Here is a 16,904-nt window from a genome sequence, read left to right on the forward strand (position 1 = left end):
AATTTAGTGCATGTTGTTTAAATTGAAAGGTTGTGGCGCCACCACGTGGATACTGTGTTGTCAAAACCGGCTTGCGTGTCTATCTATCTATCTATCTATCTATCTATCTATCTATCTATCTATCTATCTATCTATCTATCTATCTATCGAATAGATTATCTAATAAATACAAAATTAGATAGATTCATCTTTAAATTAGACCAAGATGTAGCTTAGTAAATGTTGCAACATAATTTCATAACATTAAATTATTAAACATATTTGTCTCCGGTCTTCTCTGCACTCTGCAAATATGAATGCCATTTTATTTATTAATTACTTTTTTATATATAAATAACTGATAATAATGAGACAATACGTATCATAACTATTATATATATATATATTGGAATAAGCAATTATTAGGCTAGTTTTTTGTTCTTCGTGCAATATTATCGAATACATAGCCTAGCCTAACATCTGTATTTAATATACGCGAAATCCATAATTACATCATCTGTTATGTCTGTTAAAATGTCAGTCAGGCTCAACTTCAGAATATGTTACACCCAAAACACATGTTAGAACGCATGACTATAATTTCCACCTCCCTCTTGAGACCACTTAACAGCGTAGTAGTGCTGTTTATATTTGCCATACATCACCTCCAATGGTGAACGGTGTAATGTAGATTTGACGCTAGCTGACATTTCCATTACATATATAGGAATTAATACTGACGCAGCAGCCCCTCTTCACCTCAGAATAGCCTAGTCTAAATTCCATGCATTCCTCCAAAAATATTATTGAACCAGATTGCCCTGAAAACCACAAGCCGAGGAAATCCAAACGTTTGTAGACGTAAGTGTTTTGTGCGCTTAAACGCCATTCAGACAAAGAAAGGGTGTGCGAGTCTTAATTTTAACTTTAATCCTGGGGAGATGTTTAGGTTGGGGAAGGATTGAGCAACATCACTTCCTTATGAGGTGTTTAGGCGTGTTCTGTGAATGGGGGATTGACTTCGTTCTCTATCTCATGCTAATACAAGAGGTCGAAACTGTCCTGTACGAAGAAACCAGTTCATTTTTAAGTTTTTTTCCCTCAGGTATTTACTTAAAGTACAATCACTGTTGCCGTTTTCTGTGGAGTTTTTGTAATGAGAGTTTGACGTTTAAGCGCGCACGTTCACCCTTCACTGGACTTCAGGGGAAAAGGTAAAAGGCCACAGGTGAGCCTCAGGTAAATTTAAACGCTTTTTATTATCAGTAACACATATATTTTCCTTTTAGCCCTTAGACGTTTTGTAACCTGCCCATGAAACATTTTAGTTAATATTTAATTGTATATAGCCTAGTCTTATGTATCAACATTTCCGTGGCCATGCTAAAATCAAAGCTGGTTACACTTTGTTTACCGATTGTTATAAATTGCGCGTCGAGTTGCATATTAATGTATTTCGACAACACGCGATTCGTTGAAACGAGTTTATTTAGGCTCCTTTCCGAAAACCTTCATTGCAGTGAAAATCGTCCTCTTAAAGCTATATGTTGCGTAATTATTCAGTCATCTTATGTCAGATTCGTAAAATTCTACAAACACAGTTTCCATAACCAAATATAAAAGTTCCAATCATGGGAACGCCTTCAAGCTGTGTTATTTATGTATTTATGGACAACAGTGGCGTCTATTACCACGATACTACAGTTTAACTATAGCATGGTAGTAACTGATAAAACGTCTTTTTGAAGCTGCCAAATGCAAAAATGTACATATTTTGATGGAAACTATAACAGCTGTAGTACTTAGTAGTTAGCTGTAGTACTTATTTATATGATATTCTTATTTTGCTATAAAATACACATTGTACTAAACTGATCTGATAACACTCACATTAAATGTGGAATCAAAAATTTTAAAATGTAAAATATTTTTTTTCTATTCAAAGGTCCCTGTTATCTTCATCATGTGTTAACAATAGAAGTGAAATCCAGTCACTCCAGGCTACACAGGACAGCGGAGATGTTCATCAGCCTCAGGACCTTATTAAAATGTATCTGTTTGCAGATGCACCTCACCTGTGCACTCAAATCATGTCCTACAGTCCCACAAATGAATGTAAACTTTTCTGTTACGCATTACCCTGTCTCTTTTTCCAAACTGAAAATGCCATACAGAACATAGTTGTTAATGAAAATTTTAATGAGATGTATGTGGCCTCCCAAAATGTGGTTGAAGCCTTGGATCAAAATTTCACCGAACTATGGAAAATTAAAACCGGGCCAGTTGGCAGTCCAGAATGTGAAACCTGTCATTGTGAAATTGAGAATGAACCGGGAACTCCACTGGACACAGATAACCAAGTTCTTGTTTTAGAGCCTCAGGGCTATTTTGACATCCTGTACATCTGTGGGAGCACACAGTATGGAGTCTGTAACTTCCTTGAACTTAATCAAAACCAAAACCCTCAGAACCTAAATGTTTTTTTCATAAAGGGCCAGCTTGCCCTTTAGCTTGTCCTGACTGTGTCGCTAGTCCTCTGGGAACAAAGGTCAGTGCGGTCAGTGATGGTTTTTCAACATACTTCTTTACAGCAGCTACCATCAATGCCACCATTGCCGGATCTTTTGGGAAACAGTCCTTTCTATCTGTCGTAAACATACTTGCCACAGAAAATGGTTTTGATGACGTAGTGAAGGGTCTGACAGTTCTTCCTGAATTTCAGGATACATTTGCCATCGACTACATCTATACATTCTCTACGCCAGAATATGTGTATTTCTTATCTGTACAGTGGGAGAACCGAAGAAACCAAACGGCAAGGTGCAGACCCATCTTGGGCGGTTGCCGATCAAGGACAGCGAGCCTTGGATGTACAGGGAAATCGTTCTGGAGTGCCGCTTTGAGCCCAAACGCAGAAGAAGGGGCACGTGGATTAAGGATATAGTGTACAACTCAGTTCAAGCTGCTCATTTCAGCACGGCGGGCAAGCAGCTGGCTGATGAGCTAGGAGTGAAGATGGACAGCCCAATTCTTTACGGGGTGTTTGCTGAAACGGATGAAAAGGGATTCCTTTAGAAGATCTGCCTTGTGTGCATTTCCAATAGATGACGTAAACAGCGAGATTGACAAAGGGGTAGTGTCCTGCTGTTCAAGTGGGACAGAGCGACTCTCTCGGGGATTGTGCCATTTTCAGCCCTGTGAGATGTGCCCACATGAGGTGAGTTTGTATTTCCCGCTGCAGCTTCTTGACAATTGGCAATTCAGTTTTAAGTTAGTTTGGTTTAATGAATAAATCTTTGTTTCTCCATCCTGCTCCTGAGAACCCATTCCATTTTTTAAATACTTAAATAGTTACTTTTTTACTGATTACATTATTACATATTATTCACACACTTACATTAAATTGTTTATAATTCCTCTTTTTCAACTTTTAATCATTTTAAGATAGCAGAAAGTTTTCCAGTTTTGTGGGCATTCACACAAAGATCAGTAATTTGACCACTGGTTTTACAAAATAGGAAGTGTTTTCTAAGCATATCATAAAAAAGTGTTTTCTAAACATTAGCACTTTAAAGGAACCCAAATGTGAAAATTCTGTCATCATTTACTCACCCACAATTAGTTCCAAACCTGTATGAATTTCTTTCTTCTGCCGAACACAAAGGAGGATATTTTCAAGGTCACCATTGACTTCCATAGTTTTTTTTTGATATAGAAGTCAATGGTGACCCAAAACTAGCCTGTTAGAAACTTTCTTTGTTTCGGCAGAACAAAGAAATTCATACAATACTCAAGGGTGAGTAAATGATGACAGAATTGTAATTTTTGGGTGAGCTGTTCCTCTGAGCATGCATCTGTATGTCTTTCAATGGCTATCTACCTTTGAATCAAGGCTAAGCCATTCTCAATATTATTTTGTTTTACTGAAAATGCTGAATCAGTAATTTTATAGCATTTTATGTTTCTACCTGAAACTCAAGACATGTGTCCCCATCTTTTGTTTATTTAAAGGGTTTATATAATTGCTTTAGTTTATATTTCACAACCTATACCTTAAAAGGACTTGACCATAAAATATTTGATGGTTAGTGGAACCAGTTTCAGGAAATGACTCATGCAAACATTTGATTTTCGTTTAAACTCAAATGTCGGACTGCACTTGCTCAGGGATCACTCTGTGAGAGTCAGGCTTTATCATACGCTGTTATTGCATGTGATTTTGAAGTCTTAGTTGTGTTGTTTAATTCATGAAGTCACTTTTTGTTTTGTAGATACCAGGCGCCGCATGCTCGTACATGAACTGTAAAACGTCACGCAAAATACCTTACTGTTAGACTGAACTTGGGTTGTGCTGACTGTGGCTTTATCTCTCACAATCTTAAACAGGCTATGAGCCAGAGCTGATAAATCAAGGAAAGCGTGTAGTGTCAAGATGTTCAGTACTGACGTCAACAGTTTGTTTTTAACCAGTAGAAACAGGGTTCCTGAGAAGGTTGGCTGAATTAAAACCAGATTTACAATGCACAGTCCTGCAGTTATAGATATGTATTTTAACATGTCCGTTGTGCATTATTTCACTCTGTGTATCTTACTTACCTAATTTTTGTGCTTTTCATTATTTTACAGTATATAAGTTTATGCTTACACTTCATAATTATGCAGATGTAATAGGCTGCTACTGTTACATTAGAATTACAGAATAATACACAGGCATAAGCTACTTAAAATAAAGTGTATCAAGATTGTACTTAAGTGTAATTCAAGTGTATCTATACTGCACCTCATCTATCCGTAACTTAGTTTGATTTAGCGCATTAGTACAGAGCTTAAATACATGTAATAGCTTTCTAATTACATTCAAATGACAAAATATTATGCAGACATAAGCTACTTAAAATAAAGTGTATCAGGCTTGTACTTAAGCGTAAGAGTAACAGATTCGGTCTGTAACATGTGTAACAGTAGCTGCCTGTTACATCTACATAATTACACTACAGTAATTACAGGCTGTTCCAAACTGAGCAGTCATTTCAAAAGCATGTAATTCAGATAATAAAACAATAATTTATCTTTCAAACTCTTAATGAATGTGCCTCCTTGACAAAGGTACAGATTTCCAGCGAACAAGAAATACAATTATCATTTTCATTTAGAAGAATTTAAATATCACAAATGTTTTGTATGAACCCCTTTAATTATACTTTTAAGATTTCCTTTATGAAACATTGGAAAATTGGAAAACTTTAAAATTAGATTACCATAGGAGCAAGTCAGCATAAACATCCACTCTTAAGCTTATTCATTTCTACAGCAGTGAAAATGAAGTCAGGACAGTACACATTTGTTTTCTAATTATTCAGTGAGTGTTATCGCTAGCAGACTGCACATATCCCTCAAATCTTAATTTGGTACAAGGGTTCAAGCTTTAGGGGCAGGAAATCATTTATTACTGCCAGATGGTGTCTGTAGCCTTCCGTTTACAAGTTGTTGCTTCCTTTTCACTGGGACTACTGTTAAAGTGCATGTTTTTTGCGAAAATGTCACCCCTTTTAAAGTTAGGAAAAAAGAAACATAAACAAACATGGCTTGGGAAATGGACAAGGACGATTTTTCATTTGAAAATATGTGCGATAATGTTATTTTTAACAGTCAGTGGGTCAGTGTGATTTTGCAGATTTCATTTTGTGTACCATGTGATTTGTGAATGCATTTCTTGCTAAGACAATTCTTTTAATTATATTCACTCAGCATTTTTTACATTTTGTCTAGGACCCAGATGATTTGGCTTGCAGTGCTGTCCCCACAATGGTGGCAAAGCCTTACTACAGAGTGGACTTCTTCAATAGCCGGATGAAAAATGTGCTTTTCACTTCTATTCTGGTGACTACTATTGAGACCAAGACTGTGGCACACATCGGCACGGATGATGGGAAGCTCTTGCAGGTTATTATTGCATCACTGGTTTTTGGTAGAAACTGATTCCTTTTCAAATACTGTGAAAAATGAATGGCATCATCTCATTTCCTCTAAACAGGTATTTATATTTTATACAATTTCAAAGTTGATAGATCTAAACTCACAGTTTATATCTTGCATTTATGAGAAGAAAAGATCAAATTGTGAGCAATGCACTCACAATAGCAAGAAAATAGCTATTACCTTTTTATTATTCCATTACTGAATTGCGAGATGTAAATTCAGATTTGTGAGGGAAGAAGTTCTGACTTCTTCTCTTCTTATTATCGAACACTAAAGTTCACATCTTTTTCCTGCTAGTCAGTGGCCATCACAATTATAATCCGCACATTTGTTGGCTCCCTATATTAAATGGACACGATGAATCATTTTTGCCCTTTTAAGGACATATCATGTACATTTCATAATTGTGTAGCTATGACTAAGTATGCTTTGTAGTTTTGTCTCTTGACAGACAAAAAAAAAAAGTACTTTACTTTTCAGGTTATTCTGAGCAGATCGTCCCTTGTAGTGTTTGCCAACTACTCTCTTGTAGAAGAAATGCAGAAAGTGTCACGAATAGCTGCCGTTCATTCTTCCGAGTCTCTGCTCTTTGTCGTTGGAAACAAGGTGTGCACGTTTTTTCTGTATATTTCAAAAGCTTATCAGCCATCAGTAGTGAATTAAAAGTTTAATGTTTGTAAATATACAAACGGAAAGTGACTCATAGTTTTCATCTGCATTTTTCTGTTCAGCTGATAAATGTGTCTCCCAGAGGTCCAGGCTGTGCCCATTTCCTCAACTGTTCAGTGTGTTTAGCAGCACCCAAGTTTATGGGATGTGGCTGGTGTGATGGAGTCTGTTCCCAGATGCACCAGTGTCAGGATCAGTGGAGTAGCAACTCCTGCCCTCCCGTAATCACCCAGGTAACACATTGCATAATAAATAATAAATGTGACAATAAACTGTCTGCCTTTTAAGTTTGCGTTTATAATATACAGTGAGTGTGTCCTGATAATATATAGGCTGCTTATAGGAGTCATTGTAGCCTTATCAGGGCAGGGCTGTGTTAACAACCGAGGAACATGCTGGACTCTCACCCCTGTATCACACTGGGTAGAATGCCAGCTTTGGCTGTGAGTAGTAGTAGTTTCATTTTAGAATAGTAAAATTAAATAAAACAAGTACAGTAAAATTCTATGGCTTTTAGTTTGCTAGAAATTTTTTTAACAAACTATACAAAACTCATACACTGCCATTATTTCTATAATGGACTCTTGAGTGATGACTGGTCAAATTTAAGTTTTTCCATAAAATAATTTAATTATGTTTTTTAATGTATACAAAATCTACAGAGACTAGTAGCAAAGGCTATAGAAAAACAAAGGCAGTTAACTTCTATACTTCACTTCTATAGGCGGTTCACTCCTGCCTAAAAGAAAAAGCCAATTGTTGACTTGTAAAGTGATAGCTTTATTGCAGAAACTCCATCAGAAACTCCAGTTCCCATAAAAACCTGAGACTGAACCAGCTGATGCACATGCACAGTCATAAGCTGATCTAGCCTGAAGCTAAGCATTTTAACACTATTTGTGCATAAGATACATTCATTCATTCATTCATTCATTCATTTCAGATTTCATGCCAATGTGAAATATGTAATTTCAGGAAAACAAAAACACAAAAACAATTCATATAGGTTTTAAACTACTTAAGGGTTAGTAAATATGTTTTGGGTCAAATTCATGCACTACCCTAAAACTTCTCTTTTTTTTTGTTTTGCACTTTTCCTTTTCAGTTTTTCCCAGCACAGTACCCTTAGATGGTAAGAGTGAAATCACTCTTTGCGGCTGGAACTTCCAGTCAGCTTCCCGACCTGCTATCATTCAATCCTCTCAACAGGTTAGCGTGGGAAACAATAGCTGCACTGTAATACCAGAAAAAAGCTGTAGCTCCCAGTAAGTAACACACACACACTACAGTCTAGAGATTTTTATAATTTTTTCACCAAACAATACCCAATAAACTTTTAGTTTCTGTTACAGATAACCTTTGTAACCCCACACATACTGTACATATGTGCTAATCAGTGTTATTAGTGTTTATTAATATTTTGAATTAGCTTTGAATTTTTTATGTACCATTTATATTCTATTTTATGTCAGGTTCATTTCAATGAAGAAAACCAATTTTTAATAGTTTTGGTCAAAAACAAAATAAATGTATTTATAAATGTAATTTTTCATTCTTCACTCAGGCTGGTGTGTAGGCTTGATAGTGAGATGTCGGGCCCAGAGCAAAGTCTTGATATAATAATACAAGTGGATGAAAAGAGGGTGGAAAGTGGATACTTCATCTCTGGAATGGCTAGCATACAAGGCTTAAGTTTTGTGGTAAGGAGCAAAACATTCTCAATCTTTAATTACTTAACCTAAATATGGTTTAACACATGGATAGATTATTAAGAAATGTTGGATTATGGTACTATTGCTGATAAACTGGAGAAATGTTTTAAAAATTAAAATTTTCTTTGTAGTATTTTGCCATTTTAGATTGATAAATTCTCTTACCATACCTCATATCTCTCATAAGACCCCAGAAATCACAGATATCAGTCCAGGCTTAGGACCTAAGATTGGAGGAACCCTGATCACCCTATCAGGAAAACATCTGGATGCTGGTGGAAGCAGAACGGTCAGCCTTGGAGACAGAATTTGCCCCGTTGAAAGGTTATTGTGCCAGCTTATAAGTCAAGGTTTTGAAGAATGCTTCTACATTGTTTGTAACCACTGAGTTTTGAGTATTTTCTTACTGCTGTTTCTCCACAGCATCTCCAGCAATGGGACGTCTGTTGTTTGTAGGTCTGAAGGTATTGAGGAGACTTCAGAGGTAGATGTTAAGGTTTTAATTGATGGATCAACTATTTCAGCCACAAAAAAGTTCAGATATGTGGTGAATCCTGAGGTGACGAGTGTGAGGCCTAACTGTGGTTTCAAAAGGTGAGTCAAACCATTGAATTTTTGTATTACTATTATTATTATTTACATTTTAATTGAGTCTTTAAAAGTAAATTGATGCAATTTTTTACCATGTATTTTTTGTGGGGTCCTGCTACAATGTAGAGGATCAAAAATCACTATCACCGGGCAGAACCTAGACTCTGTTTCCCAAGCCGTAATTAACTACAAAGGCAACAACACAACACCTGTTCAAACCGTAGGACTTATTTATATTTTAAACAATCATGTTTAAATGTTTTAAATATTGCCACTTATTGGATGCTATACTTAGGTGTGTGTTAGTAACGGGAATCCCAACCAGATGGAGTGTATAAGCCCGTGTATGCGAGGAGTCAAGGGGAATCCTCTTTGTGGATCTGGATGGAGCCAAAGAACTCTTACCTCAGACGTTTACCTGCCATGCTAATGGAGAACCCATCCCGTTTGAAACAGAAGGCCATGTGCTTGAGCTCAGCCCAGGGCAGGACAAAGTCTCACTGCATGTACGTCTCAGTGGTTGCATATATTGTGAGATTTTATGTGTTTATATGTTGTTTTTATTATATAGAAAAAGTCCAAAGTAATATAATATATATTTTTTTAATAACTTTTAATAAGTTTTTTAATTATGTTTACCAAGGCTGTACTTTTACAGTATTTGTATGAAATATTATTATAATTTAAAACAAATGTTTTCAATGTATGTATTTTAAAATGAAATTTCTCATCACAAATTTTTTTTGAGGTCAAAATACATAAAATAGACTTTTAAAAAAAACAAAACAAGGAATGATTTACTAAATGTAAATTATGACTCAAATGATGACAGTCAGATTAGTCTTCCAGATTTGTTGTATCATAATCAAATAATTTTTTTCCAGCACAAAAATCTAGCATTGGTGTCTGACTGCATGAAAATCATTATGACAATTAATGGAGTGGATTGCAAAACTACTGTTTTGTACAACGAGATTACCTGCAGGATCCCCAAAAATCTGACTATCCCAAACCAGGGGGCGCCAGTTAAGGTCAGAATCTGTCTATTGAATTCAGCTTTGATAAGTTCACGTTGGCTCTACATCTGACATTCATGATGTGCTGCTCTGTCACGTGTGTTTCTCAGCTGTTAGTGAATGGAGAAGAATATTACATTGGTGTAGTAGTAACTACAAACAGCAATTTTATTGTGGGCATGGTGCTGGGCATCTTGGCTGCAATTGGTGTGGGGGCAGCTCTGGCCTATGTAGCCATGGCACGAGAGCGCAAGAAAAGGAAATGTAAGTGTGTTCTGTCAAAATTACTCAAATATTTCCAAAATTGAATATTTTTAATGTTGCAAAATAGTTTTTGTAATTATTACACAGTATAGCACATTTTTAAATGTATATGGAAAATATGTTATTTTATTATACTTATTAGAATTAAAAAATCTGAATTAAAAAGACGAAAGGTGACTGTGCTTATAAAATAAAAAAATATATTCTTCTGGTTAGCAGCTGCGCTTGCTCAGGTTCGACTATCAATGCATTCAACACGCACTGCGGTGGAGAATTTTGACAGATCACCTGATGGTGACTACAGAAGAGGTAAGACAACCTGAAGTATTTAAAAACATAGAGACAGTACATGTAATTTAAAGATTATAAAACCCAACTTGGTACATTGCATATTCATAAAGAGCATCCATGATTAACATGAGCTGTGTGTCCTGTAGGTCTGCCGGTTTTTCCATTCCAAGGCTCGAGCACAACATTCTCCAGTGTGCCGTATACTGGGTCGATGGACTCTGCTGCAGCTCCTTTGATTCAATCTCAGGCAATCTCTATGTCTGCTCTCCGGCCAGATCTGTTGGAGGAGGTGAAGAATGTTTTGATCCCGCATAATAAGGTTAAAATCCAGCATGACCAAATCATTGGCAAAGGTATGTATCTTAGGGCAACGGCTATGCATGCATGGGATTTGCTACATTGCTATTTTTTAGTATATTCTTTTTCTAATTCACACTTTCATATTTCTCAAATCTTTATCAGGCCATTTTGGAACTGTGTATCATGGATATCTTACTGATAGTGATGAAAAAGAGATCCACTGTGCTACAAATCACTGAATAGTAAGTCAATTCATACTGTTAAATAGGATAATGCAGTTACAATAACTTGTGGATAATCACGTAAGCTGATCATTTTTAGTTACTTGTGTGATGCCCAGCCATTATGGAAAAAAAGAAACAGGAAATATGCTTTTCTTAATTTTTCTTGAAAGGGATCACTGAAATGGAGGAGGTGGAGCAGTTTTTGAGAGAAGGAATTTTTATGAAGGCCTTCCACCACCCTCATGTCCTGTCCCTCTTGGGCATTGTGCTTCCCAGTGATGGACTTCCCTGGTGATCCTGCCATACATGAAACACGGAGACCTTCGGCATTTTATCCGCTCTACACAGAGGGTAAGCAGATTCATTTCATATTTCATGTAGCATACAAATGTCTTGCATCGCTGGAACAACATAGCCCTGACCAAATCATAATCGTTATGACTATCTGAACCTAACTATCTGAAATGAGAGACTCAAATGTTGACTCAAACCTTTTCTGAAGCATTATCATAATCATAATATGAAATTATTTCTCATAATAACATGATTCTGTTGATTGATGAATTTGTAGCGCACCTGCTTGTTACTTTGGATATGAAAGAAAGTCTCAGCTTTAAAATGGTCTTTTTTATCACCAACTCAAGCAGCAGATGATCCAATCATCTCTTCCTCCATACTACTAGTTGGCACAAAGTAAACATGAATTAAACAGTACAAGTACAATACAACCAAATGAATCGGTTTATTGTAATATTTAATGTCTCAAGTAATTGCATTAAGCAATGTTTTAAGCAAAAATTTATCAATAAAACAATTGTGAACAATGTCATGTAATGTTAGGTTTACCTCATGAAAGTCATTTTGTGATCTTATCCCTCAAGAGAAGCATTTTGCTTAATACATGGACAATTTACATATTCATTTTATTGAAAGTTAATACATTTGATTTATTCATCGGTAAGATGTCGATTAACAAATACAATTTATTTTGGTTTTGGATTCAGTTTTCATTTAAGTGCATCCTGAATTTATGTCCCAGCATTTTCATATCAGTGCATTACTAATTTTACATTTTAATCTAGATAATAATAAATAGCAGTAAAATATATCTTTCGTGTTCAGAATCCCACAGTGAAGGACCTGGTTGGCTTTGGGCTTCAAGTTGCCAAAGGAATGGAGTATCTCGCAAACAAAAAGTTTGTGCACAGAGACCTTGCTGCACGTAACTGCATGTAAGAGGCGACCTTCATTTTCATAATTCTCTGGTGGAATGCATACACCACAATGTAACAAACAGCCTTTTTGTTATCTAAGTAAAAGGCACAAAAACTAAATTTAATGAAACTGCATTTCCTAGGCTGGATGAGTCATTTACAGTGAAGGTAGCTGACTTTGGAATGGCACGTGACGTCTATGATAAGGAGTACTACAGCGTCAAGGACAGCAAGAAAGTAAAGCTGCCAGTCAAGTGGATGGCTTTAGAAAGCCTGCAGACACAGAAGTTCACCACCAAATCAGATGTGGTAAGTTTAAATATGGAACATCTTAAGAATATGTATCCAATAAAGGAATTTCTATTAGGGCAGCAAGGTTTGGTTCTACAGTCTGATTCTAACATGTATTTTATTCCCTCTAGTGGTCTTTTGGAGTGTTAATGTGGGAGCTGATGACGAGAGGGGCCAGTCCGTATCCTGACGTGGACCCTTATGACATTACAACATATCTAATGCAGGGCCGTCGACTGCTACAACCACAATACTGCTTGGATTCCCTGTATGACTTTTATATTTACCTGCCTTTTATTTGTGAAGGGGTCCTATCATAAAGAATCTAATTATCTTTGACTTTTTGATGTTATGAAAACATGTCTTTTAAAGTGTATTTTTTATGTTGATGTAACTCTCCACATAAAAATCATTAGGCAAAATTGTAGACAAGACAGGACAACATACGGCATTCAGTCATTTATTTAAATGTAAATTATGGATTATGAGGTGGATGTTTAGGCAATAATTACATTGTTCACCTCACATATCTTTAGTACCAGTAGGTGCTGTTTCTAACAGAACACACAAGCTGTTTTTCATTATAGTAGACATTTACAGTAGAACACCATAAAGTAGATAATAAAAACAATATGATCCCTTTAAAAACATATTTTGAAATCTCACTCGAAGCACTTAGATTTATGTGGTGATTCATATTGGCTGTAGATTAAAAGACCATGAAGAATAATGAATCATTTTGGCTTTTGTATTATAGGTGGTCCATCATGCTGCAGTGCTGGAATCCTGAGCCTGAGAAGAGACCAAGTTTCCCTAGTCTTGTGAAAGTCATTCAAGACATAAACTACACCCTAGAGGGGGAACATTATGTCAACCTCCAGATCACCTATGTGAATCTGGACCAGCCCCGGCCTTACCCTCCACTTTCTCCGGCGCCACCCGCTCCTGAACATTCAGACCAGTCCTCCACCTGACCCTGGTCTCAACTGAAATAAGTCTGAGCTGCTTTTATCCTGTGGATTCAGCAGCTCATATGGTCCTGTGAAGTGTGAGAACCACAAAGCATGCACTGAAAATGATCTGCTGTATTTGGAGAATCCCAAAGTGTGACAAACTGAATGTAAAGACAGCCTTTTGTGACTTTTGTGCACGGTCAAACCGGTGTCGCACCTTTGAGATTTAAACATTTTTTTGGCAGCAAGTGACTTTTTTTACACAAATTTGAAATGTTGAACTTTTTTTTAAATGAATGTAAGAATGTTATGTTTTTATAGTTTCTTAAAGCACATGGAATTGTTTCTTACACTGAATGACTGAAATCATTTGCTATTGCTCACAATGATGTGTTCTATCCAGATGCAATACGACAAAATTCCAGTGACCAAATATTTTCATTTCCACACTGCCAGTTAAAATGTCACCCTCTCTTAGTCGGTGTTTGATGTTTAATATACATGGGAAGTAGGTGTTCGTCCAATAGGATTAGTGGGAGCAGGGCTACCAGCACATTGCTGCCGAAATATAAACCATGTGATTTGCACAATGTTACAGCATAAGAGATAGCTTTCATCAAAGCAATCTCTTGTTGCTTTGTAATGTTGTGCCTGGTTAGGACATGTGGTTTCTTAAAAGCTGTGTGACAAAGAGTAATATGATTACTTGAAAAATGGTTTGATCAGTTTCACTTTACCTTTTTTTTCCAATGTAAACAAAGACTTCCAAAAACCAAGGTCTGAATTTGACATGTTCAATGATCAGTTGTGATTTAATACTAGAAAAAGTATCTAAAAAAAAGTATCTACCACTAAAAAGTATCTAAAAGTACCTACAGTCAAAAGTCTTTCTTTATTGTAGAAATGTTAAATGTGTTAATGATTTGAATATGCCAGCTGGTACACGAGAGTAAAGGCACTTTCCTCCCTTAAAAACCCAAAACACTACATTAAATTCATTTTCATATAAATTTGCCATCTTTGATGCTCACTTTAATCACTGTCACTATGGTTCACGGGTAAATAGCCATATAAAGCTCTACAGCAGTTGTGTTACGCAATCTAAATTCTGTCAATTTAAAAAATAATTATTTGGATCTTACACCATTTCAACACGGTGGACCCTTGGTCTGTTTCTCGCCCCCCACAGTATTTGTTAATGTAGGTACACTTCTATAAACAAATACATTTAGAAAGCAGCGTCCTCCGGAGGATGCATACCATGTCACTGAGCAATGCGTACTTCTTAATTTGAAATTAAAATATCTTTTCCCCTCAAAATAATTTTCCAATGTATAAATAAATTTCCTTCATTTAAGCAGTGTGAGCACAGACATATTAATACAGAGAAAATTATCAGCTTGTTCAGGTTAATCCCACAAGATATTTTTACGATTCTTTCCATCTACTTGCCATGGTCTGAACTATTACTGTGGAAAACGTCATATTAAAAAAGTTTTATATAAATGCACTGTAACATATTGTTCTCTGTTTCTAATGACGCTACATAAATCACACAACCCATAAACTGGCGCTATGCATATTACTCTTCAACTCGACAATGCACATGAATGCAAGGTCAGTCTGCTCCACCATATTACCACACACACACACACACTAGTATCAAATCAGTTGTTAACTCTGGGGGAGTAGGAGGATGAGCCTATTACCAAAAAAGTGAAGTGTTCCCTTAACTGGTAAATTTGCATATACCAGCTAGTGCACGACAGAGTATTTCAAAACATAAATAATAATTGGTCACTTTTTTAATCACTATAGAATTTTGGAAAAACTAGACATGGACAATATCTACTGAATTAAAGAAAATCTTTAACAAAAATAGTTCACTGTACAAAAAATCGCTTAGGCGTGCATGAGCTATTGAACAATGTTACCTAATACATGAAATAGCTACTTAGCTACTTACTTTTAACATAGTCTATCTTTTATTAGCTCAGTCAGTGTGTCCTAGCTGTGACAGTGTTATAATAAATTGAAGGCATGTACTTGAAGGGATTCACTTTTCCTCTGGAGGTCAGTATATACCTACTGTAGATTGAGCAGCCTTTTCACATGTAACGCTAGCATCAGTAGGCTGTGTTGAGGTTTGTCCTCTGGTGGACTGCAGTGAGTCATAGTTGTCACATCAGGGGAAAAACGCCAACACCTAAATGCCAGTGTCATGAAATGCTGAGTCAATTCTGCTTTTCAGTCTGACTGTTTGTCTTGAGCTCATTAAAGTCTGCTTAAATTTACATCTAAATTATATGAGGAGAAAGCCAGAGGAGAATTAAAGTCAACATGATATGAAACTTGCAACAATACACTTAATATAACCAAATAAAATTGCAACGATATATATATTTGAAACACAATCATTACCACAGAAATACACAGATGCTCTAAAGTGTGAAGTTGAGGCATGCAGCCATCTCGCATTTATGTCTGGTTCAGTTCTGTTATGAAACGCCTGCTTGTCAAGATCCAAACAACTTCTAATGGGAAAAAAAAAAAAGTTTTACAAGGTAACTAATGCCATTTCATTTTGCAACAAACTGAAACGCACTACTTCAGGTATATAGTTCAGCTCCCAAAGAAAATTACATGATTCGGATACTGAAACATACATCTAGAACTACTATATATATACCCCAAATAACTTCTCAGAAATCCTTGATTGCATTGCTACCAGCTGCTTCCAACTGTCCTTCATCTCGACTCACCTTGAAGACACTGTGTATTTAACTCTCACTGTTTCCATAGCGCTCAGCCTTTGTTAGCGACCCAGTCTGTTTGAGCAGAGCTTTACAAGTGAGAGAAAGAGAGAGAGAGAATGATGGAGGGTTGCTACTGTTCAGTGAGCTTGTTAGCTTAGGGATTCTGGAACAGTCGCACATGACGGACTACATGTACCACAGGTTCTCTATAAAAGCAGAATCCTTCAGGCGTGAGATGGTTCTTTGAGCGGTAATCCAGTTCACAATGGAGAGGCAGAGATTGCCACGATTTTTATGAGTGATTTGAGTTACTTTCAGAAGCACTTGTCAATGTTTTTTTTCTTTGTGTGTATCTCTGAATGATACCAACTTATTTAAAGAACACTTAAAACTGCTGGGTTAAATACATCCCAGTGCTGGGTGAAAAATGGACAAACCAAAATTAAATTTGAGTTAAATGTTTAGCAACTATCTGGGTAGTTTTTAAGTTAGTTACTGTTCAAAAATTATTATAAGATTGGCTTAAAATGAACAAAATAGGTTGTAAATAAAATTGCTAGATGCACCATCAGTAATCAAACGAGACTCAAGATGTGACCTTTGGGTTATAAGGCCAGCTTTCTAACCACTGACAGGAAATATGTGGTGATTCTATGAAAATAGAC

At 36.3% G+C, this 16,904-nt stretch overlaps 1 protein-coding gene and 1 pseudogene across 8 annotated transcripts in view; one reads left to right on the forward strand and one right to left on the reverse strand.

Moving 5' to 3' along the window:
• The window catches only part of foxp1b (forkhead box P1b), a 529,351-nt gene that overhangs the window by 334,029 nt on the left and 178,418 nt on the right, over positions 1 to 16,904 (reverse strand). The window lies entirely within an intron of this gene.
• LOC122347038 lies at positions 1,001 to 14,493 on the forward strand (annotated as a pseudogene).

Source organism: Puntigrus tetrazona, chromosome 6 (assembly GCF_018831695.1).
Source record: "Puntigrus tetrazona isolate hp1 chromosome 6, ASM1883169v1, whole genome shotgun sequence".
NCBI classification, from domain to species: Eukaryota; Metazoa; Chordata; class Actinopteri; order Cypriniformes; family Cyprinidae; genus Puntigrus; species Puntigrus tetrazona.